The sequence below is a fragment of the Antechinus flavipes genome, chromosome 2 (genome assembly GCF_016432865.1).
Source record: "Antechinus flavipes isolate AdamAnt ecotype Samford, QLD, Australia chromosome 2, AdamAnt_v2, whole genome shotgun sequence".
NCBI classification, from domain to species: domain Eukaryota; kingdom Metazoa; phylum Chordata; class Mammalia; order Dasyuromorphia; family Dasyuridae; genus Antechinus; species Antechinus flavipes.
The window spans coordinates 438730376-438756193 of NC_067399.1; the positions used below are offsets into that span (position 1 = coordinate 438730376).

The 25818-nt window shown below is 37.4% G+C and overlaps 1 long non-coding RNA gene across 1 annotated transcript in view; it reads right to left on the bottom strand.

Annotated features, from left to right (window-relative positions):
* Window positions 1-516: 516 nt before the first annotated feature.
* Window positions 517-25818, bottom strand: part of LOC127550333 (uncharacterized) — a 44551-nt gene continuing 19249 nt past the window's right edge. The window contains exons 2-3 of the long non-coding RNA XR_007950857.1: window positions 2602-2681; window positions 517-1221 (exon numbers count right to left, since the gene is read on the bottom strand). This is a non-coding gene — a long non-coding RNA (uncharacterized LOC127550333). The remainder of the gene's footprint in view (window positions 1222-2601; window positions 2682-25818) is intronic.

Sequence of the window (25818 nt, forward strand, 5' to 3'; positions counted from 1 at the left end):
TCCAGGTGTGCCATAGCCCTTTTGGACAAATTAACAAGTTTGGTCACTTATTATGCACCCATCACCATGCTAGACACAGTGTGTGTGTATGTATGTGTGTGTGTTTAGTATTTGGAAGCAGAAGACAGGTTTCTTGCCTCCAAGGAGCTAACCATCTAGTCAGAGAGAAAAAGCTAACCCAGTGTACTGTAATAGCATCTCTGTAGTCACCTAAGATGGAATAAAAAAAAAAAATCCTCCACAATTATATGTAAGAACAAATTTTAACATTTGTTTCTTTAAATTTTGAGTTCCAAATTCTTTCCTCCCCTCCCAGTAGGGCAAGCAATTTGATATAGGTTATACATGTGCAAAACATATTTCTATATTAGTCATGTGTGAAAGAAACAGACCAAAAGGGGGAGTAAAATCACAAAAAAGTGAAAATAGTGTCCTTTGATCCATTAATTTTTTCTTTGGATATGGATAACATTTTTCATCATGAATCCTTTGGAATTTCCTTAGATTGCTGCATTGCTAAGAATAGCTAAGTCATTCACAGTTGATCATCATACAATGGTACTATTACTGGTTTTGTTCATTTCGTTTTGCATCCGTTCATGTAAGTCTTTCCAAGTTTTTCTGAGAGCATCCCACTCACCATTGCATATAGCACAATAACATTCTATCGTAATCTTAAGATCTTATACTATTTAGCCATTCCCCAGTTGATGATCATCCCCCTCAATTTGATGGAAATGTTTCTAAGGAGCTCGCACATATGTGCCCATGTACACATATGCATACCCACACATAAACACCTCTTCCCACATATCCATATAACACATAAATTGAACCACACATATATTTGTACTTCTGCCTTTTCTAGAACCATGAATCTTGGGGTCCAATCTAGGTCTGATCTGTCTTCCCCACCTTCTGAGTCCCATTGCTTAGTATTGGGTATGAGGGGGTCCTAAGATTCAGGTAAAGGACTTTATTGATCCAAATCCAAGTATACATTTGAAACCACCATCTCTGGCTTCTCTTGGGACAAGAATTAGAGAAGATGCTTCCTGGGCCAGAAGGATTCTTCCCCCATCTTAGCCAGTCAGGGCAGGGCAGCCTCAGGAAAAGGAAAGAGAGTAGAGGTGAAGAATCTGTCTCTTTGTTGCAGTTTATCATTCTGATCCAGGAGGCCAGGCTCAATGGGTGTCCTAAAGCTTACATCCACAATTCTCTCTGAAAATATAAAACATGGCAAAATGACTTTGAATAGGCCCTCCCAGTCTTCTCTGGGTGTTTATATATAATATCTAAAGGAAAAACATAAGGCCCTGCAGACAGAACTGGGAAGGCACATGATTCAGGTGTTAAAATGAAAAACAACTGGATAATTACCAAGCTTAACCTGTGTTTAGGGCTGTTGGTCTTACACAGGGGAGACTCACCAAGGACACAGTTCCCTAGTGCTTCAATAAATAGGTAGAGGCAATCCCCCTGCAGCAGTGCTGAACCAAGTTAGGACCCTAAGAGGGGAAAGGAAGGGACACTTTACTTGTAATCCAAATGGTCACAAGGGTGCCCTTCTACTATCTAAGCTTATTTGAGAAAGGAGTAGAATATAGGTTATGGGGGGGGAGGAAAAGAGAGAAAGGGGGGAGAGGAGAGAGAGAAGGAGAGAGAGAGGGAGAGAGAAAAGGAGAGAGAGAGAGGAGAGAGAGAAGGAAAGAGAGAGGGAGAGAGAGGGAGAGAGAGAAGAGAGATGGAGAGAGAGGGAGAGAGAGAGAGAGGAGAGAGAGAGGGAGAGAGAGAGAGAGAGAGAGAGAGAGAGAGAGAGAGAGAGAGAGAGAGAGAGAGAGAGAGAGAGAGAGAGAGAGAGAGAGAAGAGAGAGAGACAGTAAAAGACAGAAAGAGACTCTGGTCCTAATCAGGCATTAAGTGTGCTGGACACACATCATAGAAAAAAATCCTCAAATTGGAATCAGGAGACCTAAGTTTTAGTCTAGGCTCTGTCATTTATGAGTTGGATATGACCTCAGGTGGGTGATTTAACTTTCGAAGGCCTCCATTTTTCTCATCTGTAAAATGAGGGAACTGGATTTGAAGATCCCTAAGGTCCTTTATAAATCTAATCTGTACAGATCCTGTGTTCTGGAAAATTAAAGGCTGCATTAGATGGCCTCTAAAATCCCTTTCCAGCTTTAAGCTTATAGAACATAGAATATCAGAGCTATAAAGAACCTTAGAGACCATCTCATCTAGGGGTTCTAAAACTGGGGTCCACAGACCAGCCCAAAGGGTCCATCGATAGTTTTCAAGGGCTTTATGAACCTGAATGGGAAAAAAATTACATCTTTTATTTTCATCCATCTCTAATTGAAATGTAGCATTTTCTCCAAGTGTTAATGCAGGCAACAAATCATTCTCCTGTGAAAAGGCCCACTGACTTTGCCAAAAGGATGTGTGACATCAGAAACATTAAGAACTTCTAATTTAATCCAATCCCCTCATTTTATAAATGAGGAAACAGAGGCCCAGAAAGGTGATGCAGGTTGCAAATGAAAGAGTAGAAATAGAACCCATATATTTTGTTTCCAAATCTAGTTGTCTATACCATACCTGCTAATTCTGGACTTCCGAGTTATCAGAGCTGGACCTCCTCCTCTTGGGGTTCTGGAAAACACATCATCATACCCTGCCTTCCAGAGAGAATGAAAGAAATGAAGCAGATGAAGTCATGAAAAATACAAACTCACCCTCATGTAGCATGTCCCCATTTTAGAGTGAATGGCGAGTCAGGACTAACATGATAATGTCTAATGTCCAATGGTTCACTCGATTCCTTCCTCAAGCACAGGGAAGACCCTTTCCAATGGCCCTCAAAGGAGCCTCTTTCCTTAGGGGAAAAAAAAAGTCACATTTACAACCACTGCACACAGGACAGGGTTTTCAGGAATCTGACTGCACTTATCCATTAGCAACTCAGAAAGAACAAAATACTTGTTGGCACACACAAGCAGATGAAAGACTATGTTCTTTTCCATTTCCATTTTCAAGAACTAATTAGTTGTTGGATTAGTTCACTGAATTTTGTCAATGTCCTCTTAAGTCCAAGAGGATATTTCTTTCCTCATTGCCCAGCTTTCTCATCCCTTCTAGCTACATATCCTAAAAGAAATATCCCCGGACAATCAATAAATAATAATGTTATAGAATTTAAAATCAGAATCTGGATTATTAAAGTTACAAATCTTTGTGGTCTTTAGCTCTTTAATAAAACATGCACCTATTAATAATGGATACTGTTTCTAGCTGCTTATGCTGAAAACCAAGGGAAAAATGACCGGCTGAAAGATGCTAATATTTCTTTCCCCCCTCCCCAGCTCCTGCTGCCAGAACTCTGTGTGGCTGACAAAGTGTTCATCATTTACAAAGGTTTAAAGAATTTTAACAGCTCGATGTAAATTAAAGCCAGAATGTTTAGGCCCCCGGGCATGCGCTGGGAAAAGGGGACTGACAGCATCCCAGAGATAAATGGGCCAGGAGATAATCCTTGGTGTAAGGCAGAGTGGCTTCATGTCAAGATGGTTTGAAACTTTTGTTTTTACCCCCCTACCCGGACACTCCAGGTTTCTGGTCCTTAAACATCTGTGCCCTGCAGGGTTTCAGATGGAAAAGCAAGACCTGAGACAGAAGACTTTCTGAATGTGGTAGATATTGGAGGGAAAAGTCAATAGATAGACTGAGGGGTGGGGAGTGGGACATAGGAAGGAGAGGAAATAAACAGGCTAAGTCTTTCCTCTGGAGTCTCTGCCATGGTTGCAGAAGGGATTACCAAAAACATTACCAAAAACAACAGGCAGCTGTACCTGATCTGAAAAGACAAAGGAACAATTTATAGTGGAAAGATCCTAGAACTGGGGAGGGAGATTCAGGAAACCTGGGGTTTTGAACTTAGAATCACAAACTTGCTGTGTAATTTTGGGCAAGTTACATATAATAGTTATATAGTTTCTTTTAAGATTTACAAAGAGATAGTTGGATATTCATTGTTTCATCTGAATCTCGAAGTGGTACTGTTAGTCAGTGGGGTAAGTACCCTTGTCCTCATTTTTCTAGAAGTAAAAACTGAGATTGGAAAATGACAACCGATCTGCCAGAATTCACACTTACTAAGTGTTAAATGTTGCAGCTGGGGGACAGTATTTAGCTCCAGGAAGGAGACAAGCTTGATACAATTTAGCGGGATATTACTAATATATGCCACATGTGTGTGAACTTTGTACCAATTTAAGGACTATGGAGCAATCAATCAATAAGAATTTATTCTTTAAAATTCTGAACATAAAAGCAAATATAACAGGCATAGTAAAACAAAAAGGACAATTGTATACAAGACTGAGAATTTCTATTAAGTTTGGTTTCCTTTTAAAATACATATCTATTAAATCGAACGTATAACTTTCTTTTTAAAATAGTATTTTATTTTTCCAAATACATGCAACGATAGTTTTCAAAACCTTTTGCATCTTTGCAAAGCCCTGTGCTCCAAATTTTTCTCCCTCTCTTCCTTCCTCTCCCCTCCCCAAGATAGCAAGCAATCCAATATAGGTTAAATAGGTCAACACATAATTTTCAAAGCTATCCTGCTTGTTTGTGATTCTTTCTGACCTTCCTTCTGTTCTCTTCTGTGCATTAAAAAGAGGTTTAATTAGCTTCTTTTTTCCACTTAGAAACCTTATCTTTTCCCTTTCATTCCCAATTTCCACTCCTAACTCAAACTAGAAAAAAAGAAAAAAAAATCAACCCCCCTAATCTTTGTAACAAATATGTATCGTTAAGTGTTAGAATCCTTACAAAGTGATAAGTCAGTTGCCTAATTTAGCATGGTTCTTAGCAAATCCTCTAGCTCACTAATGTATTTAAGTACTCATTGGAGTTCACACTTTTGAGAGATTCACAAGTCAGAAACCCATAATCCCACTCTCAGATCCCATAATCCCACTCTCTCAGAGGAGGAGTCAACCTTTGGGAGATCATATATAAAGAAGCTCTTAGCGCTTCAGGTTAGTTCAGTTGAAAAGATTGAGAGGGGAGCACTCTGGGACAGACACAGAGCACTCTGGGAGGAAGGCCAGAAGCCCTCTCTCGGAGGAAAGACAGATCCATTCCATTTTCCACCTTTGTGCTGGTTGGAGACTGAAGGACAAACCTTTGGATTTGGAGACATTTGGAGGGAGCTCTTGAAACCAAGCAGAGAGATAGGCCACCAAGAAAACGAACTGGGCTATTTTGGAGGAAGCAATAAAAGATCTGAACTTTTAACACCTGGCTGCATTTGGAATGATTATTACTTTTAAGGGAAACTAAGGCTGCCTCCAGAAAACCTCCCTGAGAAACCTGCTCTCGGAGAGAACCATTGTATTATATAAAAGAAGAGAATACCACAGTTAAGCAAAGTAAATTGGGAGTCAATCCTTGTTAGATGAGGTTAGTACATCAAGCCTTGGTCCAACATAGTTCTAGCACCAGTTTGGATCTCTCAAGGGATATAGCAACCAAAATTCCATATGTTTGCCACCAGTGGGTTCAGAGGAAACTGAGAACCTCACATTGGCATATTTCATTAGGTCTCAGAATATACTTAAAGTGGTATTACGATCAGTCACTAGGAAACCAACACCTTTCTTTTAAATAGTATTTTATTTTTCCAAATATATGCAAAGATAGTTTTCAACATTCATCTTTGCAAAATTTTGTTCCAAATTTTTCTTCCATCCTGCCTCCCTCCCCCTAGACAGCAAGCAATCTGATTGTAGGTTAAACATATACAATTCTTCTAAACATATTTCCATATTTGTCATGCTGTGCAAGAAAAATCAGATCACAAAGAAAAAAAACAGGAGAAAAAAAGCTCTAACAAACAACAACAACCAAAAAAAGATGAAAAATACTATCCTTTGATCCACATTCAGTTTCCATACTTCTCTCTCTGGAGGTGGATGGCAATTTCCATCATAAGTTTATCAGAATTGCCTTGAATCACCACATTGTTTAATGGAGCCAAGTCTATCACAATTGATCATACACTCTTGTTGTTCCTGTGTACAATGTTCTCTTGGTTCTGCTCACTTCATTTAGCATCAGTTCATGAAAGTTTTTCCAGGCTTTTCTGAAATCAACCTGCTCATCATTTCTTAAAGAAGAGTAATATTCCATTACATTCATATACCATAATACATGGGCATCCACTCAATTTCCAGTTCCTTGCTACTACAAAAAGGACTGCCACAAACATTTTTGCACAGGTATATCAGACATCCTTTAACCAGGAAAGATGGACAACACAGCTGGTAATTTGGGGACAGTGCAGAAGTGAGACTATTCAGAGACAATCAAGTAGGTTAGTATCACCAAGAGGCACTAGGTCGGGCTTTAGAGTCCAATTCTGACTTTCAGCACTATGGATGGGCCTTTAAAAATTTTTTTAAGCCAATCCCCTCAAACTACTCAGGCTAACCCCCTTTGGCATCTACCATTTCACCTTCGAGAATGGTATAAATTTGTCTATATGCCGCATCTTTTATTCAAGTCCAGGGCTGATGGTATCATTTAGGATGTAAATCCCAAACTAATAGAAGCTGAGCCTAACATAAAATAGCAATTAATCCACATGGAGAGTAACCAGAATTAACAAAGCACTATTCAAATATTTATGACAAGAAAGGATTGAAACTGGTGGACGAGGATGCAAAGTGGGGGATTTTCTTTTCTTTCGATTAGAGTCTTGGCCATCCTTGGCTGTGGAAGTTGGGAAAGCCCACTTATTTAGGTTCCCTTTCTTGTCCCTTTAAACTGTTCTATCCCTGTGAATTCGTGGGTGTAGTGGTCAGAACCTGAGAACTGGCATCAGGAGAAATGTGTTCAAATTCTGACTTCCATCATTCTCACTAGCTGGGAAACCTTAGGCCAGTCATTTAACTTTTCTTAATCTAAGTTTCTTCATTTGTAAAATAGATGGTGTAAATTGTACTTACATTATCTATTTCATAGAGGTATCTGAGGAATCTGGTAAAGTGCTTTATTAACTAGAAAGTAATATATAGATGTAAGCTCTTTACATCTACAAAGAAGCAACACCTGGAGCAAGAGGGTAAGCATTCTAGAGGAGACCTCAGAGGCCAGCTGGTCCAACTCTGTCATTATTATAGGTGAGGAAACTAAGTCCAAACGATGGGAGGTATCAAAGCAAGTAAGCTGCTGAGGTGGAATTTGAAACCATGAACTCAGACTCTAGTGTCTGCTCTTTCTGCTTTACCCACTCTTCCTCCTTGGATCTAAGGGCTCCTCTTTTCCACAGCAGAAAGGAGAGGTACAAGCTTCTTGGGCCACAGCTTTGGGTTTTGTAGAGTCAGAAAATGTCAGTGATATAAACAGGACTATGCTGGTAAACGTTCAATAACAGATTGTCCAAAAACCCAAAATACTTACAAGATACATTTTAAGGTTTAATTTATATTAACATTTTCTCCACTACTTTGTTAAGTCTCCACAATCAACAAAACAGTAAATCACACTCAGATTTGTAGCATTTACTGAAGTGTAAATGCTCCCACTGAAAATTTAATGATAGGATTTAAGTTGGCTTCTGCATAGCCTTTGCTAGAAGAGGTCTAGGAGATAATTAAGTTCAGCCCTCTCATCTTAGAGAGTGAAACTGATGTTCAGAGAGGGAACTTGGCCCCTGGGCTAGCTTAGTCCACTAAGGGGACTTAGAGACTTGTCATACAGCCATACAGCCAGAAGCATAACCTAGATCTCCCTATTTTCCAGATTGGCCTCTCTACTACACCAAACTGTTTCTCTTTCTTTCCATCTTTTTTTCTGTCACACTTTGTCTATTCTTAACTTCACTCCCTCTCCTGGGGGAGGGATGGGGCAGGGCGGGGGGAGCTCAGGGAGGGAGGGAAGGATTGATAAATGCAGGGCAAATTGCTTCTTTCTTTCTCCAGGGATAGAAAAGAGAGAATTTCATAAGCAGGGTAATGCTAAGTACAGGAAACATAGCTCGAGGCCTGGGGCTGGAGCTTCAGTTTTTGCATGTTGTACGTGAGAGAGTGCTCAATGAGCGTTGGGAGCTCATTGCCTCTGCCCCTGTGCAGCTCAGAATGCTGGGCCTGCTTGGCTTGGCAGCTGCCTGTTGGAGAGAGGCTGGGCGTCCAGATGTGCAGCTAAGGGACGTGATTGGAATTCCCATCTCGCATTGCCATCAGATTTATTTTTTGCCCAGCCCTAAGTCTCTCCCCCCCTTTCCAATCTTTTGTTTCTTGTCAGAAAACAAAAGGGTTGTTTTGATTAGCTGAACATGACATGTCCCTATCCTAGGAGTTTGCTTAGATAGCTAAAGAAGAAGGGATATAGTTCTCTGTCCCTGCATGCTTGTTACCAACCCTGTCCCTACCCCTCTCCCTGTCACTGACCCCTTGGCTCAAACATTGTCACCTTATAATAACTTTCATAGCTTTCAAATGGGTTTTATAGTTGAATATTTTATTTGTTGCCCATAATAAGCACTCTGGACAGCAATTGTCCTCAGTTGGCAGATGGGGAAACTGAGCTTTAACTGGATAAGCAATTTAGCAAAGATCACATAGCTAGGATTAGGGCTATGTGACTAGACTCTGATCCCAGCTACACCCTCAAGCCAGTTCTTTACCTTTCCCCATTCCTACCGCCCATCCCCTGAATTTTTGTTGTTGTTAGTGCAAGTAAGGAAAACAGAAGTATAGGGAATAAGTTCAGACTTTGGCTTTGGTATAGGTTTTTCTTTGGTTTTCTCTCTCATTAAGGATCCTTCTCCATGTCTTTGAATCCAATGAGAGTCCAGGACTCTCACTCACAGATGTATCTCATCTAAAATCTCCTTTGTCTTTTTCTCCCTTTAGTTATCCCCTCTCTCCCTCTGCTGTTAGCCTCTGGGAAGCCAGCAGGTTGGTTCAGATCACATAGCCCACTGACACTGTTTTCTGCCCTGAAAAAAATGATAGGATGGCAAAAGTACTGAATCTGTAGTCACAAACCCTGAGTTTGAGACCCGGTTCTGATGCTTCCTAGTTGTGGGATCCTGAGCAAGTCATTTCAGTTATCTGAACCTCACTGTGCACATCTACCAAGCTGCATTCCTGGCTTCACAGGGCTGTTGCCAGAAGCATTTTGTAAACTTTAAAACATTATGGAAGTAGGAGCTCATCATTTTTGGCATCCTTCAGACTCATATAAACACATTCAGACTTGAATGTTGGTATCTTTGAACAGTATGTAGGAGACTACTAAATATGCAGTCAGGAAGGTCTGAATTTGAATCCAACCTCAAACAAGATGGTGCTTCAAACTGTGTGATCCTGGGTAAGTCACTTAATTTCTCAAACTTTCAGTTTTCTGATTTGCAAAATGAGAACAGAACTAACATCTACCTCACTGAATTGTTGTGAACTCAAATGAGGTAAGACATGTAAACCTTAAAGTGCCACATTATCTGTTACTCCTATTAGCAAGTCACTCAACCCCTGAACCTCAATTTCCTCATCTATAAAATGGGTAGTGGGGAACCATTGAAGGTTTTTGAGCTGGAGAGGAATAAGGTCAGAACTATGTTTCAAGAAGATAATTTGGGCAACATACTCAGGATGGACTGGAAGGTGAACACCTGGAGACAAAGAAGCCAGTTAGGAAACAGAGGACACAAGTATTTCTCAGCCCTTTATGCAGAGTCACAGCAAATTTGAATTGCTAGATAAGATATTGCTGGGATGGATTAAATTGGCCTAGATCCTTCCACTCTTTTGGAAACAAGAACTCTAATGTAAATCTCTAGCCACATCTAGACAGATGTGCTTACTGATTTATACATATGTATGTATGTGCATGTATGTCTACATGTGTGTGGTATGCATGTATGTTAACCTCATGCTAGGTTTCAGACCCAAGGTCAGAGCCTGAAGTCCTGAGACTTGTTATTGCTATCAGGTATTGCTTAGGATGAATAATTTGTGTATAGCTTGTTACCACAATTCACTTTTTTGAGAGACATGATTAGCGGTAGGACAACTGGATGATTCCAGTGGTGTTGCTGTGCTCAGAGCATCAGCATGTGGTGGCAGGGTTGCGGTGCTGAACAGGGAGATGTAAATGCTCAATGTCTCAGAGGCTATCATAGTGATATCAGAGCCCTAGGCCAGACTGCTGCCTCTTGAGAAACATTGTCATATGGGTGGAAAGAACCTGAATTTGCAGTCAGCAAAGCTCAGTTGGGATCATGGCTCTATTACTACTTATGACTATGTGGTTTTAGGTAATTCCCTTTCTTCCCCTTTTGGGGTCTTAATTTCCATGTCTGTAAAATGAAGTGATGGATGATCTCTAAGTTCCCTTTCATCCTTGGCAATCTATGAGCTTAGGTAAACCCCATTTGGGTTTTAAAAAATATAATATTTTATTTTCCCCCAATTACATGTTAAAATAATTTTTTAACATAAAAAAGTTTTGAGTTCCAAATTCTATCCCTCTCTTCTTCCTTTCCCCCCATTCCTGAGACAATAAGTAATCTTATATAGGTTATACATATGTAATCAACTAAACATTTCCATAGATAAACTCCATTGGAGGATGCCGAATCGCACCTCACTTCCAACTGCTTTGATGGTTCCCACTGATCACAGCAAACAGAATCACAGGACCCTAATTCTAACCCATGATGTCATGTGTTGAGTTTACTCAACCCATAGAGTTGGGTAAACTGAATCCCAGAGAGGCTATGACATGCCCAATTTCATTTTCAAGAAGTAAGAGTCAGGACAGGATCTCAATTCAGATGATAGGGTCAAAGCTTTAATCTTAAAATAAGGTCATAAATTTAAAGATGGAAGGGATCTTAAAAGCCATTGAATCCAACCCTCTCATTTTACAGCTAAAAAGACTGAGCCTGAAGAGATTAAATGACTTGTGAAAGCAACACAGCTAAGTAAGAAGCAGTATCTGAACCCATGTCCACATTCAACATGTTATTTTTCAAGGTCAGCCCAAGCATCACCCACATGAAGCTTTTTTTAATTTTCCCAGTTGCTAGTGCCTCCCCTAAATTTTCTTTTGTCTTTATTGTCTGTATATATTACATAGAAGATGCATACCTGTAGATATAATACATACTATTGTAATATAGTATATGTTGCACTACATACTAACATACATATATGATACATTATATTTTATAATATATAATATATAACATTGCAATATGTTATTATAATGTAACATATTATATAACGTTACAAAATATACATATATATGTTTATGTTGTCTCTTTGTTTCTCTCTGCCTCTCTATTTCTCTCTTTCTCTCTCTGTCTCTGTCTCTCTGTCCCTCTTTGCTCCTCTGTCTCCCCTAACAATACTTTGACTATAGATACTATCAAAGTTTTATCTCTATATTCAATAGGACCCAAAGGGCTGGGATGAACTGAGATTGGTTTTTCCTCCTTCTTTGGGAAAGAAACATTCTTCCCCCAACTCTCATTAGCCCCAATGCACACACTCATTAAAAGTAGACTGCTCACCTCTTATTTCACAGGGAAGATTAAGGCCATCAGACATGAACTTCCTCTACTCTCCTACTCAACCTCTCAAAACTTTTCAATATCTTCATCCATCCTTTCCTTCTCTAATAAACACAGGAAGGGAAAATGACAAGAACAACTTATGTCAAGTTTCTTCTAGGCTCGGCGGTCTGAGCCAGCTTACTCCTGTTCTCTAAGCTCTACCCGCTTCCTGGACCTTACTTTTTCACATGTCCCCATTTGAAGGCAATTTCTATTTTCTCCTCTATACTATTCATTAGACCAAAGATATATTCAAGTTTCCCCAAATGTAAAAACAACAACAAAAAACCCCTTCCCTTTAACCCTTCTCATCTTCAGCTATAATCCCATCTCTCTCCTCCTTTTTTTTTTTTTTCCACTGCTAAACTTGTTGAAAAACACTCTGCTCTTAAGGCTCCACTTCCTAACTACCCACTCTTGCCTTTACTCCTTGTAATTGGGTTACATTTTTTTTTTTTTTGATGTTGATTCTACTGATTAAAGCACTGAAAGTGCTTTAGCTCAAAGGTCTCCAACTTTTAAGTTCCATGATGTTTCTCCTCACCCCTCCTCCTACTCCCACATCCTTCTCACCTTTCCCTGGGCAGGGATTATTAGCATGGGATCTATGAATTTTTTCAAAAATAATTTTAATAACCATTTTCAATATACTTATATTTCTTTTGCTAATGCTATTATTATACTGCATATATTTAAAAATAATATTCTGAATAGGGATTCATAGATTTCACTCAACTTTTTACTGGGTCCATAGTATAAAGGAAGTAAAGAACCCTTGGATGAATAGAATGTAAATTTCTTGAGAGCAGAGACAGTTTTACTTTTGATTTTGTATACTCTGTCCTAGAACAATACCTAGTACATTGTAGGAGTTTAAAAATTCTTGTTGATTGATTGAGAGGGAATGGAATAAGCATTTCTCTAAGTGCTAAACACTTTATAAATATTATCTCTATTGCTTGTCTGAGGAGACAACTAGACACCCATGGATAATTCATGGATCCTGGGATCCTGACACCAGGAGAGACTAGGAACTCTACTTAAGGAAGTCTACCTCAAGAAATAAAATACTACAGAGAAGCAACTGCTTTGGGAAAAAAAAAACAACAAAAAACCAAATATTATCTCATTTGATTCTCACAACAACCCTATAAGGAAGGGCCGATATGATTTCTAAATTTATAGCTGAGGAAACTGAAGCAAACAAAAGTCAAGTGCTAAATAGTATCTGATGCTACCATACACCTGCTTCCCATTAGGTTATCTCTTTTCCATTGACTTCAGAGATACCAAACACCCTTGGTTCTTCTCCTTCCTCTCCACCTATTCCTTCTCCTGGTTCTCATTCTCTTGTGGTCTCTTGAGTGCTAACATTCTCTCAGGTTCTCCTTTCACTTGTCTTTTCTCCTCCTTGGCTTCCCACTTCCCAGCCTCACTTGTTGCTTCTCTACAGATCACTCCCAGATCTATATAATTAGTCCTGATAAACTGGTCCTGAATTCTAATAGCTTGACATTTCTACCTGTATGCCTAGACACCCCAAACTCAATATGTTTAAAACTTTTATCTTTATTTATTATTTTATTTTATTATTATTTATTAAGTTTATTATCTTTTCTCCCAGCCTTGTGAAACCTCCCATTTGATGGCACCATGATAAATAAATTACCTCAGAATCATCTTTGACTTTTCTCTTTTCATTCTCCCATTTCTGAGCATGCTCCAAGTCCCATTATTCTCTTTCATAGCATTTCTCATTTTCTTCTTTATTTCTAGAACCACTGTCCCAGTTCAGGGCCACATCTGTACTGTATTGCAAGCCAACCTTTGGATTCTATTTCTTATCCTTTAAGCCATCATTCAACTAGGTATTGTGCTGAATAGAGCCATGAGTCTAGAGTTAAGAAGACCTGAGTTCAAATACGGCTTCACCTGTGGCTCCAAGAAGCTATAGCACTGGCAGTGGCAACAACCTGGCAAAACCATCTCAGCAGATGGACTAAACCAGGCTGTGGGGAATGGACAAGTCTCAAACTCTTTGATGCATTAAGGGGATGTCTTCCCCAAGCAAGTAAAGACCTTTCCTGGTGGAATGGTTGGATGAAAATAATTGTGGAGTTCTGTGGGATGCTTAGAGCTTGATCAGACATTGAAGGTCATCCACTGTATTCCAGGCCACTGCCAGAGGTCCTGACTTTTGTCTTGCTACTGGACTTTGATGACTAAGGAAGAGAAAGTGAGACTGATGATTTTTCACAATTCTGACTCCCCTAAATCCAATTCACTTGAAAGGAAGGCATCACTCATCATTCACTCTTTTACCCCAATGTCATGATGCTGTGGGTTCAAGGACAAAAAACAATGTACAGTTACTTGCTGCATGACCTTGGACATGTCACTTAACTATCATTTGATTCAATTTCCTCATCCATAAAATGGAGATAATAGAACCTACCTCCCAGGATTGTTTTGAGGATCAAGTTAGATAATGGTAAAGTGCTTAGCACAGTGCATGACACTTAGTAGGCATTATATAAATGTTCACTATCATCATCATCATCATCGTCATTACTATTCCCATGCTACTGGACAAATTTCAGTTGTACCAAGTCTGTGATGTCACTTTTCTTGTTATAGTCTAAGTGCCATTTGAAGCAGTCTGAAACTTCAGGTTTGGAACTGGGATGAAATTAATCATTCTCAGACCACATAAAAGTCACCAAAAGGAGGTTTGCTGGAAGTAATACTCAGCAAGGGAAACATGGAGAATTTGGTATTAGAACAATGATTCAACTAGATAAAATCTGTGCTGGTTATGCTGGAACATTGGTCAAGCCTTAAGAAGAACAACTTTTGCCTTCTCGTTGATTGACCTTTGAACCCAGGTCACTAGGAACTTACATTAACAGCCTGAGTCTTAATCTCCTGAGCCAATTAAGTATTGAGAATAATTTCAATCCTTTTAAGAAAAAATGAACCTAGCTTACCTGGTAGATAATGGTCCTATCAGATCTCTGCTCAAAATTCTTCAATGACTCTGTTGTCAAGCCAATAAAGGCCTAGTATTCAATGTCTTCCACAATCTGGCACTAACCTAGCTTCCCAGTCCCATTTCAGGTTGTTCTCCTGCACATGGTCTGTGCTCTGGCCAAATGGAATTACTTGCTATTTCCTATAACGATTCCCATCCATTCCTGCCCTTCTCACCATGTATTTATGCTCATGATATCATATCTGTATGGAATATTCTCTCCTTTAGCTTTGTCTGGTGGCATCTTAACTGAGTCTTCAAGGTCCAGCTCAAATTCCATTTTTTTTTAGTCTTTCCAGATTTCCCTCTTCCTCTATTCAGTAATGACCTTTATCCCCAGAAGTTCACATAGCTCTTTTCATTTCAGTGAGGCTTTGTTGAGCACCTGCTATGTGTTAGATTGAGCTAGAAGATAGGAGAACAAAGACAAAAAGAAGAACAGTGTTGGACTTCAAGGAGTTTATATTATACTGGAAAAAAATAATGTATACACAACTACATTTAGATACGATCAATCAATTTGCATTTGTTAATTGCTGGCTATGTGCCCAACACTGTATTTGGCACTGGTAATGCAGATCTACAAATGATAGTCTTTGTCCTCAAGACATTGATTCTACAAATAATTTGAAGAAGAATGAAACTGTTAACAACTAGATAGGTCAGAAAAGGCTTGATGTAAGGAAAAATGATAAATGTTGGAGAGGATGTGGGAAAAGTGGAACAGTAATGCATTTTTGGTGGAATTGTGAATTGATCCAATGTAATGGAGAATAATTTGAAACTGTTTTTATAAGACTGTATAACTGTACATACCCTTTGATCCATTAATACCACTACAGAGTCTGTATCCCGAAGAGATCATAAAAAATGGAAAAGGACCTCCATGTAGAAAAAAGTTTATAGCAGTTTTTTTATGGTGGCAAAGAATTGGAAATTGAGGGATATCCATAAATCAAGGAATGGCTGAACAAACTGTGGTATATATATTTATTGGAATAATATTGTTCTATAAAATGTTGAGTCATACAAAAATGATCTAAGTCATTATTGGTTAGAAATGCAGATTAAATCAACCTTGAGACAACCATTTTACATTTACCAGATTGGCTAAAATGATAGATTGGATAAATGACAAATGTTGGAAAAGATAGGGGAAAATAAAGATCCAACCATTTTGGAGAACAATCTGAAAATATGCCAAAATAGTTATTAAACTGTCTATAACTTTGACCAGTTATACTACTATTTGATCTATTTCCAAAGATGATTAAGGGAAAAGAAGAAGGACATATATGTTCTAAAAAATTCATAAAAACTCTCTTTTTGGTGGCAAAGAATTGGAAATTGCAGGGATGCCCAACACCTGGGAAGTGGCTGAACAAGCTATTGTATATAGTTGTGATAGAGTATTACTATGGTATAAGAAATTATGAGTTCAATGATCCTAGAAAAACATGCAAAGATTTAGATGAAACAATGAAGAATGAAATGAGCAGAACCAAGAGAATACTTGTATATAGTAACAACTATATACAGTATATATACTGTATATATAACTGTCACATATATATATATAAAACCCAATATTGGGGTTTTTGTTTGTTTGTTTTTTTGCTGAGGCAATTGGGGTTAAGTGACTTGCCCAGGGTCATACAGCCAGAAGTGTTAAGTGTCTGAAACTAGATTTGAACTCAAGTCCTCCTGACTTCAGAGCTAGTGCTCTATCCACTGCACTATCTAGCTGCCCCAACAATATTGTTTTAAGAATTAGTTTGAGTGAATAAGGTTTTTTTTCCTATTATAAATACCCAAATTAAGTATAAAAGACATATGAAGACACATAGCATCTAGAGAAAGAAATGGTAAATAGAAATATGTATAGAATACTTTTACACACACATTCGTGTGTGTGTGTGTGTGTGTGTGTGTGTGTGTGTGTGTGTGTGTGTGTAGAGATGGTAGCCATCTCTAGGGCCAGAGGGGGAAAAAAAAGAAATTTACATGATGATTTTGGTGTATATTGAAAGGAAAGCAATTTGCATATAAGAGATTTGCAGTTTCATATATAATCATCTTTTATTGTGCTATATCTTAAAAATGCTTGTTTTATTTCATAAATCAAATTAAATCTAAAAAAGTAAAAACAAAAGAAATGATGAACAGACTTCATATGAACAGATTTCATAAAAGACTTACATGAACTGATGCTGAGCAGAAGCAGAAGAACATTGTACACAGTAACAGCAACATTGTGTGATGATCAACTTTGATAGACTTAGCTCTTCTCAGCAATATAATGATCTAAGACAATTCCAAAAGACTCACAATGGAAAATACTATCCACAGCCAGAGGAAACAACTATGGAGTCTGAATGCAGATTGAAGCACACTATTTTCACTTTTTTGGTTTTTTCCTTTCTTGTGGTTTTTTCTTTTTGTTCTGATTCTTCTTTCACAACATGACTGATGTTGATATATGCTTAATATAATTGTACATGTATGACCTATGTCAGATTACATGCTGTCTTGAGGGTGGAGGGCAAGGAGAAAAAATTGGAAATCAAAATCTTATAAAAATAAATATTGAAAATTAAAATAAAAAGAAAGAAAATAAAATAGAAAAGGCTTCATGTTAGGAGACTATATTTGAACTGAATTTTGAAAGATAGTAGTGATTCCAAGGAACAGGAATGTGAAAGAAAAAAAATACATTGTTTTCCCCAATGAAACCTGTCCAAAGACTTAGAGGTAAATGAACATGTACAGGGGGAAGCAATTAGACTAGGTAGGCTGGAACAGAGAGTGCACAATGGGGAATTATGTGAAATAAGTCCAAAAAAATGTTGAGTTGTTTTTTCAGTGATGTCCAACTTTTTGTGACTTCTTGTGGGATTTGCTTGGCAGAGATACTGGAATGGTTTGTCATTTCCTTCTCCAGCTAATTTCACAGATGAGGAAACTGAAGCAGGAAGCACTAGGTGACTTACCCAGGAACACATAGTTAATCAGTTCCTGAAGCCAGATTTGAACTCAGGAAGATGAGTCCCAAACCAGCCACTCTATCCACTATGCCATCTTTTGTTGTTGTACATTTTAAGTTCCAAACTATCTTCTTTTCTCCTTCCCCCCTTCCACCTCTAGAAAAATGGTCTAGATTAGGGCTTCCTAACTTTTTCCACTCATGACCCTTCTTTGCCTGAGAAATTTTTATATGACCCCAAGTATATATAATAGATATACAAATCAAATATTTACTGATAAAAATCATAATTTCATGATCCCACATTCAGTTAAGGAGACCTCATATAGGGTCTCAAACTAGTTTAAAAAGCTGGGATCTAGAGAAGCCCTTCATTTGGCACAGATTTATAAATATATATAAAGACATTTGCTATGTGTACTTCTATTTATTGGTTCTTCCTCTGGAGGTGGATAGCATCTTCTTTCATAGGTCCTTTATAGTTGATTTGGGTATTCATAATGTCAGAATGACTTGGTTGTTCACAATTGTTATTATTATTATTTTTTAACAATATTGCTGTTACTGTATATAATGTTCCCTTGGTTTTGTTCATTTTACTTTTCATTATTTCATGCAAGTTTTTCCATTTTTCTATAATCAACCAGTTTATTTCTCATAGTCATTTTCTTCTCCAGTTTATTTTACAGATGAGGAAACTGAGGCAGACAAGGTTAAGTGACTTGCCCAGGATCATACAGCTAGTAAGGTCTGCAGCCAGATTTGAACTCAGGAAAATAAGTCTCCTTGACATCAGGCTGGGCACTCTATTTACTGTACCATTTGGCTGCACTAGAAAGACAGGACAGTACCAGATTATGAAGAATTTTAAATACCATGCAGAGTAGTTCAGATTTTATCATAGAAACAGTAGTGAGCAACTAATGCTTCTTGATCAGGCAAGTTTACCTTACTTGTAGATACATATTTTATAGCTATTTGGATTTGTATTATAATCTCTCCATCTCCCATTGTGAACTCTGTGAGGCCAGAAAATGCATCTTAGCTAAGCTTTGTGTTTCCTTCCTTTCCAGTAATGGTTCTACATATGTTAGAGGCATTTAATAAATCTTTGTAAATTAAATTTATCATTCTATTCCCTTCCAACAATATGTAAGCCTTTAGTCCCTGGGCATGGCAAGAGTGTGCTATTTTTGCCTTGGGGGGGATATAAGAGATGTATTAGGAAATTTTTATATAGCTTTTCAATGAAGTATAGAGAAATTCCTAAAAGAACATGATGGGAATATAAGGCATTGACCATTGGACAGAGGTGTCCAATACTATATGGGGAATTTTTAGTGACTGGTTAGAAATATCCAAATTCCTTGATTTGGTTGACTCTGGTGGTCAGGAAGAGAGCCAGTTTTGGAGGAAAAAGTCAGCTACTGAAGTTGGTCTTCACCTTTCCCTTTGAACCCCACAACAAGAGGTTATATTGCTATTGTTTTTCCTCTGCCTAAGTTGATAACATCATTTGCCTAACTACTAGAGTAAACATAATGGTACTGACCGGACTCATGAGTTATAGTTTTAGAATAGAAGACTCTGAAATACTTTGAATCTGGGGTACTTATCCCCTCAAGGGACCCAGTTTGCAAATAAAAGTGATAGGGAAGGAAATAAAGACCAAAGCAAGCGATACAATTAGATAGAAGGAAAAGGAAGAGAAGTAGGAGGAAGAGGAGAAGATTTTTCAACCTCAAGTAGGCTGAATATACAGGTTAGTATTAGCAAAGCTTTAAAAGTAGGGGTGTTGCAAGGCTCAAATTCAATAATAAATATAAAGCACTTTGCAAACTTTAGAGCACTATATAAATGCCAGTCATCATCATCATCATCATCATTAACAATCATTAGCCTTGGCATCTATTCTGCTGATGGCATCATTCAAGTCTTCTACTGCACTTCTGCTGAGTTCAATGTTTATAGAGCAATATGGGTAGTAAATGTTTAACAACCAGGTTCTAGGCAATGGGGTGGGGAGAGGTATGCACCCTTTTTATTGTATTAATTTTATAAATTAATATATTTAAAATAAAATTTATAAAATTTATAAATATCATTAATTAATTAATATTAATATAATTAACATTGTCTTAAGTAGACAAAGCAATAAATCAAGTCCTGATTTATAGCCATTGCTGACTTTTGAGGGGTAAATGCTCATACTAAATTTTAGTATTTTTTCCAATTACATATCAAGACAATTTTTAGTATTTATTTTTATAAGATTTAGAGTTCCAAAAAATTTCCCCCTTCCTCCTTCCACTCCCTCCTTTTTAAAATGGTAGACAATTTGATATTGATTACACATGTGCCACATATTAGTCATAGTTATGAAAGAAGAAACCATTCAAAAAGGAAAAAAAATGAAAAAGATTAAAGTCAGTGAAAAAAAAAGTGTGCTTTGATCTACATTCAGAGTACATCAGTTCTTTATCTGCTTGTGGGTAGTTGTTTCCTTCTTGAGGTCTTTGTACTTATCTTGGATCACTATATTGCTGAGGAGAACTAAGTCATTCATAGTTGATCATCACACAATGCTATTTGATAATGCATACAGTATTTTCCTGGTTCTCATTTCACTTTTCCATCAGTTCGAATAAGTCTTTCCAAGTTTTTCTGAAATCTACCTGCTCATTAGTTCTTATTGCACAATAGTATTCCATTGCATTCATATTCCATGGCTTGTTCACCATTCCCCAAGTGATGGACATCCTCTCAGTTTCCAATATTTTCCATCATGAAAAGGGCGTCTATAAATATTTCTCGTACATGTAGGTTCTCCTTACTTTTTGATGATTTCTTTGGGTTCAGACTAATAGTAAATTGCTGAATGAAACAACATACACAGTTTGGTTGCTCTTTGGGCATAATTCCAAATTGCTCTTCAGAAAGGTTGGCTCAGTCCACAGTTCTACCAACAATGCATTAGTGTTCCAATTTTCCTACATCCTCTCCAATATTTATCCTTTCCCTTTTTTTTATCATATTAATCAAGCTTATAGTCATATGGTGGTATCTCAGAGTTGTTTTATTTTTCATTTTTCTAATCAAAAGTGATTTAGAGCACTTTTTCATATTTTTAGAGATAACTATTTTCTTCATCTGAAAACTGTCTGTTCATATACTTTGACCATCTATCAACTGGAGAATGGCAAATATACTTATAAATTTGATTCAGTTCTCTATATATTTGAAAAATACTATATATTTATCAGAAATAATGGCTGTAATAATTGTTTCTCAGCTTTCTGCTTTCCTTGTAATTTTGATTGCATTAGTTTTGTTTGGGCAAAAGTTTTTTAATTTAATATAATCAAAACTACCTGTTTTCTATTTTCATAATGTTCTCTCTATCTTGTTTGATGAACTGCAATTCACTTAACTTTCCCTTTAAGAATTTGAATGGGGGTAGCTAAGTGATGCAGTGGATAGAGAACCAGCCCTGAAGTCAGAAGGACCTGAGTTCAAATGTGATCTCAGACACTTACCACTTCTTAGCTGTGTGACCTGGGCAAGTTACTTAACCCCAATTTCCTCAGGAAAAAAAAAGAATTTGGATGCTATGATGAATAAGGACATACATTTAGAAGAATTGCACACATTTAACCTATATCAGAGTGCTTGCTGTCTTGGGAAGGGAGAAGTGGGGAAGAGAAGGAGAAAAATCTGGAACACAAAGTTTTGTGAAGATGAATATTGAAAACTATCTTTGCATGTATTTGGAGAAATAAAATACAATTAAAATTTTAAGAAAAGAATTTGGATGCTGTACCATTAGGTGTATATATATGTTTAGTATTGCTATTACTTCATTGTCTATAATATCTTTTAGCAAGATGTGGTTTCTTTACTCATCGCTTTTAATTACATCTATTTTTGCTTTTGCTTTGTCTGAGATCAAGATTGCTATCCCTGCTTTTTAAAAAAATTTCAGCTGAAACATAATAGATTCTGCTCCCGTCCCTTACCTTGACCCTGTGTGTGTCTCTGCCTCAAGTTTCTTCTTGAAAACAAAAACAAAACCAAAAACATATTGTAGCTTTCTGGGTTTTGATTCACTCTGCTATTCACTTCTGTTTTATGGAAGAGTTCATCCTTCTTACGCTATTCTTGGATCTTTATATTGTAGATCAAATTTTTTTGTTCAATTTTGATCTCCTTATGAAAGCTTAAAATCTTTCTAGTTCATTGAATGATCATTTTCCCACTTGAAGTATTATAATTTATTTCACCAGGTTGCAGTCCTAGCTCTTCTGCCTTCCAGAATATCAAGTTCCATGATTTCTGGTACTTTCATATTGGAGTTGCTAGGTCCTGTGTAATTCTGATAGTGGCTCCCCAGTATTTGAATTGTTTCTTTTTGATCACTTGCAGTATTCCTGTTCCTTAAAGTTTTTATTTTGGGAACATTTTCATGAGGAGATCAATGGATTCTTTCAATGCCTATTTTTCCCTTTAGTTCCAGAATATCAGGGCAATTTTCCTTGATAATTTCTTTCTTTCTTTTTTTTTGCTGAGGCAATTGGGATTAAGTGAATTTGCCCAGGGTCACACAGCGAGGAAGTATTAAGTGTCTGAGGTCAAATTTGAACTCATGAGCTCCTGAATTCAGGGCTGGTCTATCCATTGCGACACCTAGCTAACTCCTCCCTGATAATTTCTTGAAAGATGCTGTCCAAGACTTCCTTTTGATTATGACTTTCAGATAGTCGAATGATTCTGACATTCTTTCTCCTGAATCTATTTTCTAAATCAGTTGCTTTTCCAATGAGCATTTTTTTTACATTTTCTTCTATTTTTTCATTCTTTTGATTTTTAATTTGACTGATTCTTAACATCTCATAGAGTCATTAGTTTCCACTTTCCTAATTCTAACTTTTGAGTGATTTTCCTTAGTTAGCTTTTGTACTTCCCTTTCCATTTGGACAATTGTACATTTAAGGAGTTGTTGTCTTCAGTGAATTTTTGTACCATTTGGCCAATTCTACTTTTTAAGCAGGTGTTTTCTTTTCCAATCTGTTGACTCTTTTTTTATAATTCTCTTGTATTACTCTCATTTCTTTTTCAATTTTTCTTCTCTCATATTATTTTAAGCTCCTTTTGGAGTTCTTCCACGAGTTCTTTTTGGACTTGTGAGCACTTCCCATTTTTTTGGGGGGGGGGAGGTGGAGAGTGAGGGATTTTGCTTATAGGTGTTTTGATATTGTTGTCCTCTTGAATTTGTTTTGAATTTCCCTGTTACCAAAACAACTTTTTATGGTCAGATTCTTTGCTGTTGTTATTTTTTGCTCATCTTTTTTTAAAAAAAAGTTTTCCTTTATTTTGAATTTGAGCTTTGCATGATAGCTATGGATGTATGTATAGAAGAATTATACATGTTTAACACATTGGATTGCTTGCTGTCTAGGGGAGGGGGGGAAGGAGGGAGAAACATTTGGAACGTGAGTTTTTATAAGGATGAATGTTGAAAACTGTCTTTGCATATATTTTGAAAATAAAAAAAAACTATTTTTTGAGGCAATTGGGGTTAAGTGATTTGCCCAGCATCACATAGCTAGGAAGTGTTAAAGTGTCTGAGGCCACATTTCAACTCAGGTGCTCCTGACTTAAGGGCTGGTGCTCTATCCATTGTGCCACCCAGTGCCCCAAAACTATTATTTTTAAAAAGAAATGATGCAATTATAAAGCACATATATATAATTATAAAGTGGTTTGCTCTTCAAAGTATCTTAAAGAAAGATTCCAAAGAATAGAAAAGATCACAGATTGTGCTATTAGAGAAATAAAGTGACCGAGAAGTCATTAAAGGCTAAAAATGATTGACTGACTGAATGAATAAATTTGAGCTCTGCTTCTGGAGTGAATGGGGACTGTCTCAGGCTTCTTGTACCAAAGGTTTCAGGATCTGGAGGTTTACCTTGTGCTTATTTTGCCCTGAGGCCTATGGGAGACCTAGGGCTGTGCTGAGGGGATAGGGTGGAGGATAGCTGGCATTGCTGCAGGGTATAAGGTCTAGCAACTTACCTGGTGTTGAGCTGGGTCCTAGCGCTGGTGTCTGGCATATGCTGAAGCCAGTGAGGTATTTCTGCATTTTTCTGGGAGCTACACTAAAGCACACAGAGGTCTGGCCCATGGAGGCTGCCTTTTTTATCTAAGGCTATGTTGAAACATGTGAGGGGTCCTGATGTTGGAATTTGCCTATTCCATTGCACTGAGTTTCAGGATCTTCCATAGATCCTGATGCTGAGATGGAACTTGCTATTGTCTTGCTGGGACACTTCCTATCCTGGACTGCATTTATCTTTTACCTGAGACAGATCTTTCTTGCCTTCTTTCCAAGTTTCTTGGACTAAAAGATTATTTCACCCTGTCTTTTGCTTGTTCTGCTGCTTTGTTTTGGAGTGATATTTTATGATTATTTGAGGGGTGAATATGGGAGGATTACAACAATTTATAGCTTACTCTGCCATCTTGCCTGCCTCACACTGAATAGGCTCTTCAAACCAGTTAGAGCTGATTTCGGCACATCCCAGCTATGTCTTCTGCTTTCAAGCTAATACAGCCTTTCAACAAGTGGTTCTATTGTGTCAAAATTATTTACTTTGTTATAAGTCTTATTTGGTTACAATATTAAACTGTTCCTGTTCCAGATAACAGTTGTCATTTGTTGCACATTAGCCATCCTATGTTTCAGCCATCTCTCATCTCCATACCTTTTCACCAGCTGTCCTCATGACTAGATTGTATCTTCTTGTTACCTCTAACTTCCTTCAATCTCATCTCAAGAATCAACTCTTAAAAGAATACTATCCTGATCCTTTTGATTGATAGTTCTCCCTCCCCCATTACTTTCTTTTAACTTATAGTTTTAGCTTTACATTTCCATTACACAATTCAACTTTATGTAAAGAATTCTGAAAGAAGTCTGCTTAACTCCTTACACCCAAAAAATCTATGTTCACTTTATTGGACAGTATTGTGTCTCTCTCCATTCCTGCCCTATAGCTCAGTGTTGTCCCACAGCATCCCCCCCCCCAAAAAAACCCAACAAAACAATTCATACCCTGCAAGTAAAAGAATGATTTCCCTTTTCTGTCCACAGCCCCAATCTATCCTTTGATCGTGTGCTGGCTTCCACCTTCCAGAAGTGCAGGACTGCCTTCTTCTCTCCTTCCCTTCCCATGTAAGCTGTACAAAGAGAATGGCCCACTTATGTAAACAGGGAACTGTCTGTATATATTTTGTATTTATTTCTCTGTGGGCCTGTTGAACCTTCCTCTTTTTCCCTCCATACATTGTACAGTTCTTAAGGGTAAAGACCAGTAATATACTGATAAATGTTTAATAACAGGCAATCCAAAAAAGTTTTTTTTATTTATCTATTACACATTTTTAAATTTAATCTGCACTATTACCATCTCTATCACTTTCTTAAGTCTAGAAAAATCAGCAAAACATTAAAGCAACACTCAATTTGTAGTGTTTGCTGATTTCTGAGTGTGAGTAGATACTCACAGTGAAAACTGAACAGTTGACTATGGAGAGCTGATAAGAATTAGCTCCAGTATATCTCTGGCAATGTCTCTTCATTTGGGGGAGGGATGTTAGATTGTCCATCATTGGACAACCTTAAAAAGTGTTTTATTTTTAATTTAAAAAACTGTAAACATTTTATTTAATGTTTAAGTTTTAAATTCTATTCCTCTCTTCCCAGAACTCCCTTTTCCAGATGGCAAATAATAAGATATAGGTTATGCATGTGCAATTATGAAAAACATTTCCATATTAGAAATTTTGTACAAGGAGACTCAAATAAAAGAAAAAAAGAAAGAAAGAAAGAAAGTGAAAAATAGCATGTTTCAGTCTGTATTCAATCAATATCACTTCTTAGGAGAAGTATGCTTTATTATGTCTCTTTGTTTTTATCTTCCTATCCCTAGAACCTAACACTGTGCCTAACGTCTCATAGAAACTTAAGAGATGCTTGTTGAATGATTGAATACTTGAATTTTGTCCATACAAACTAATCATGGGATTATAGAATAAGAGTTGGAAGAGACTTTAGAGATAACATAGTCCAATCTCCTCATTTTCAGTAGGGAAACCTGAGAATAGCAACAT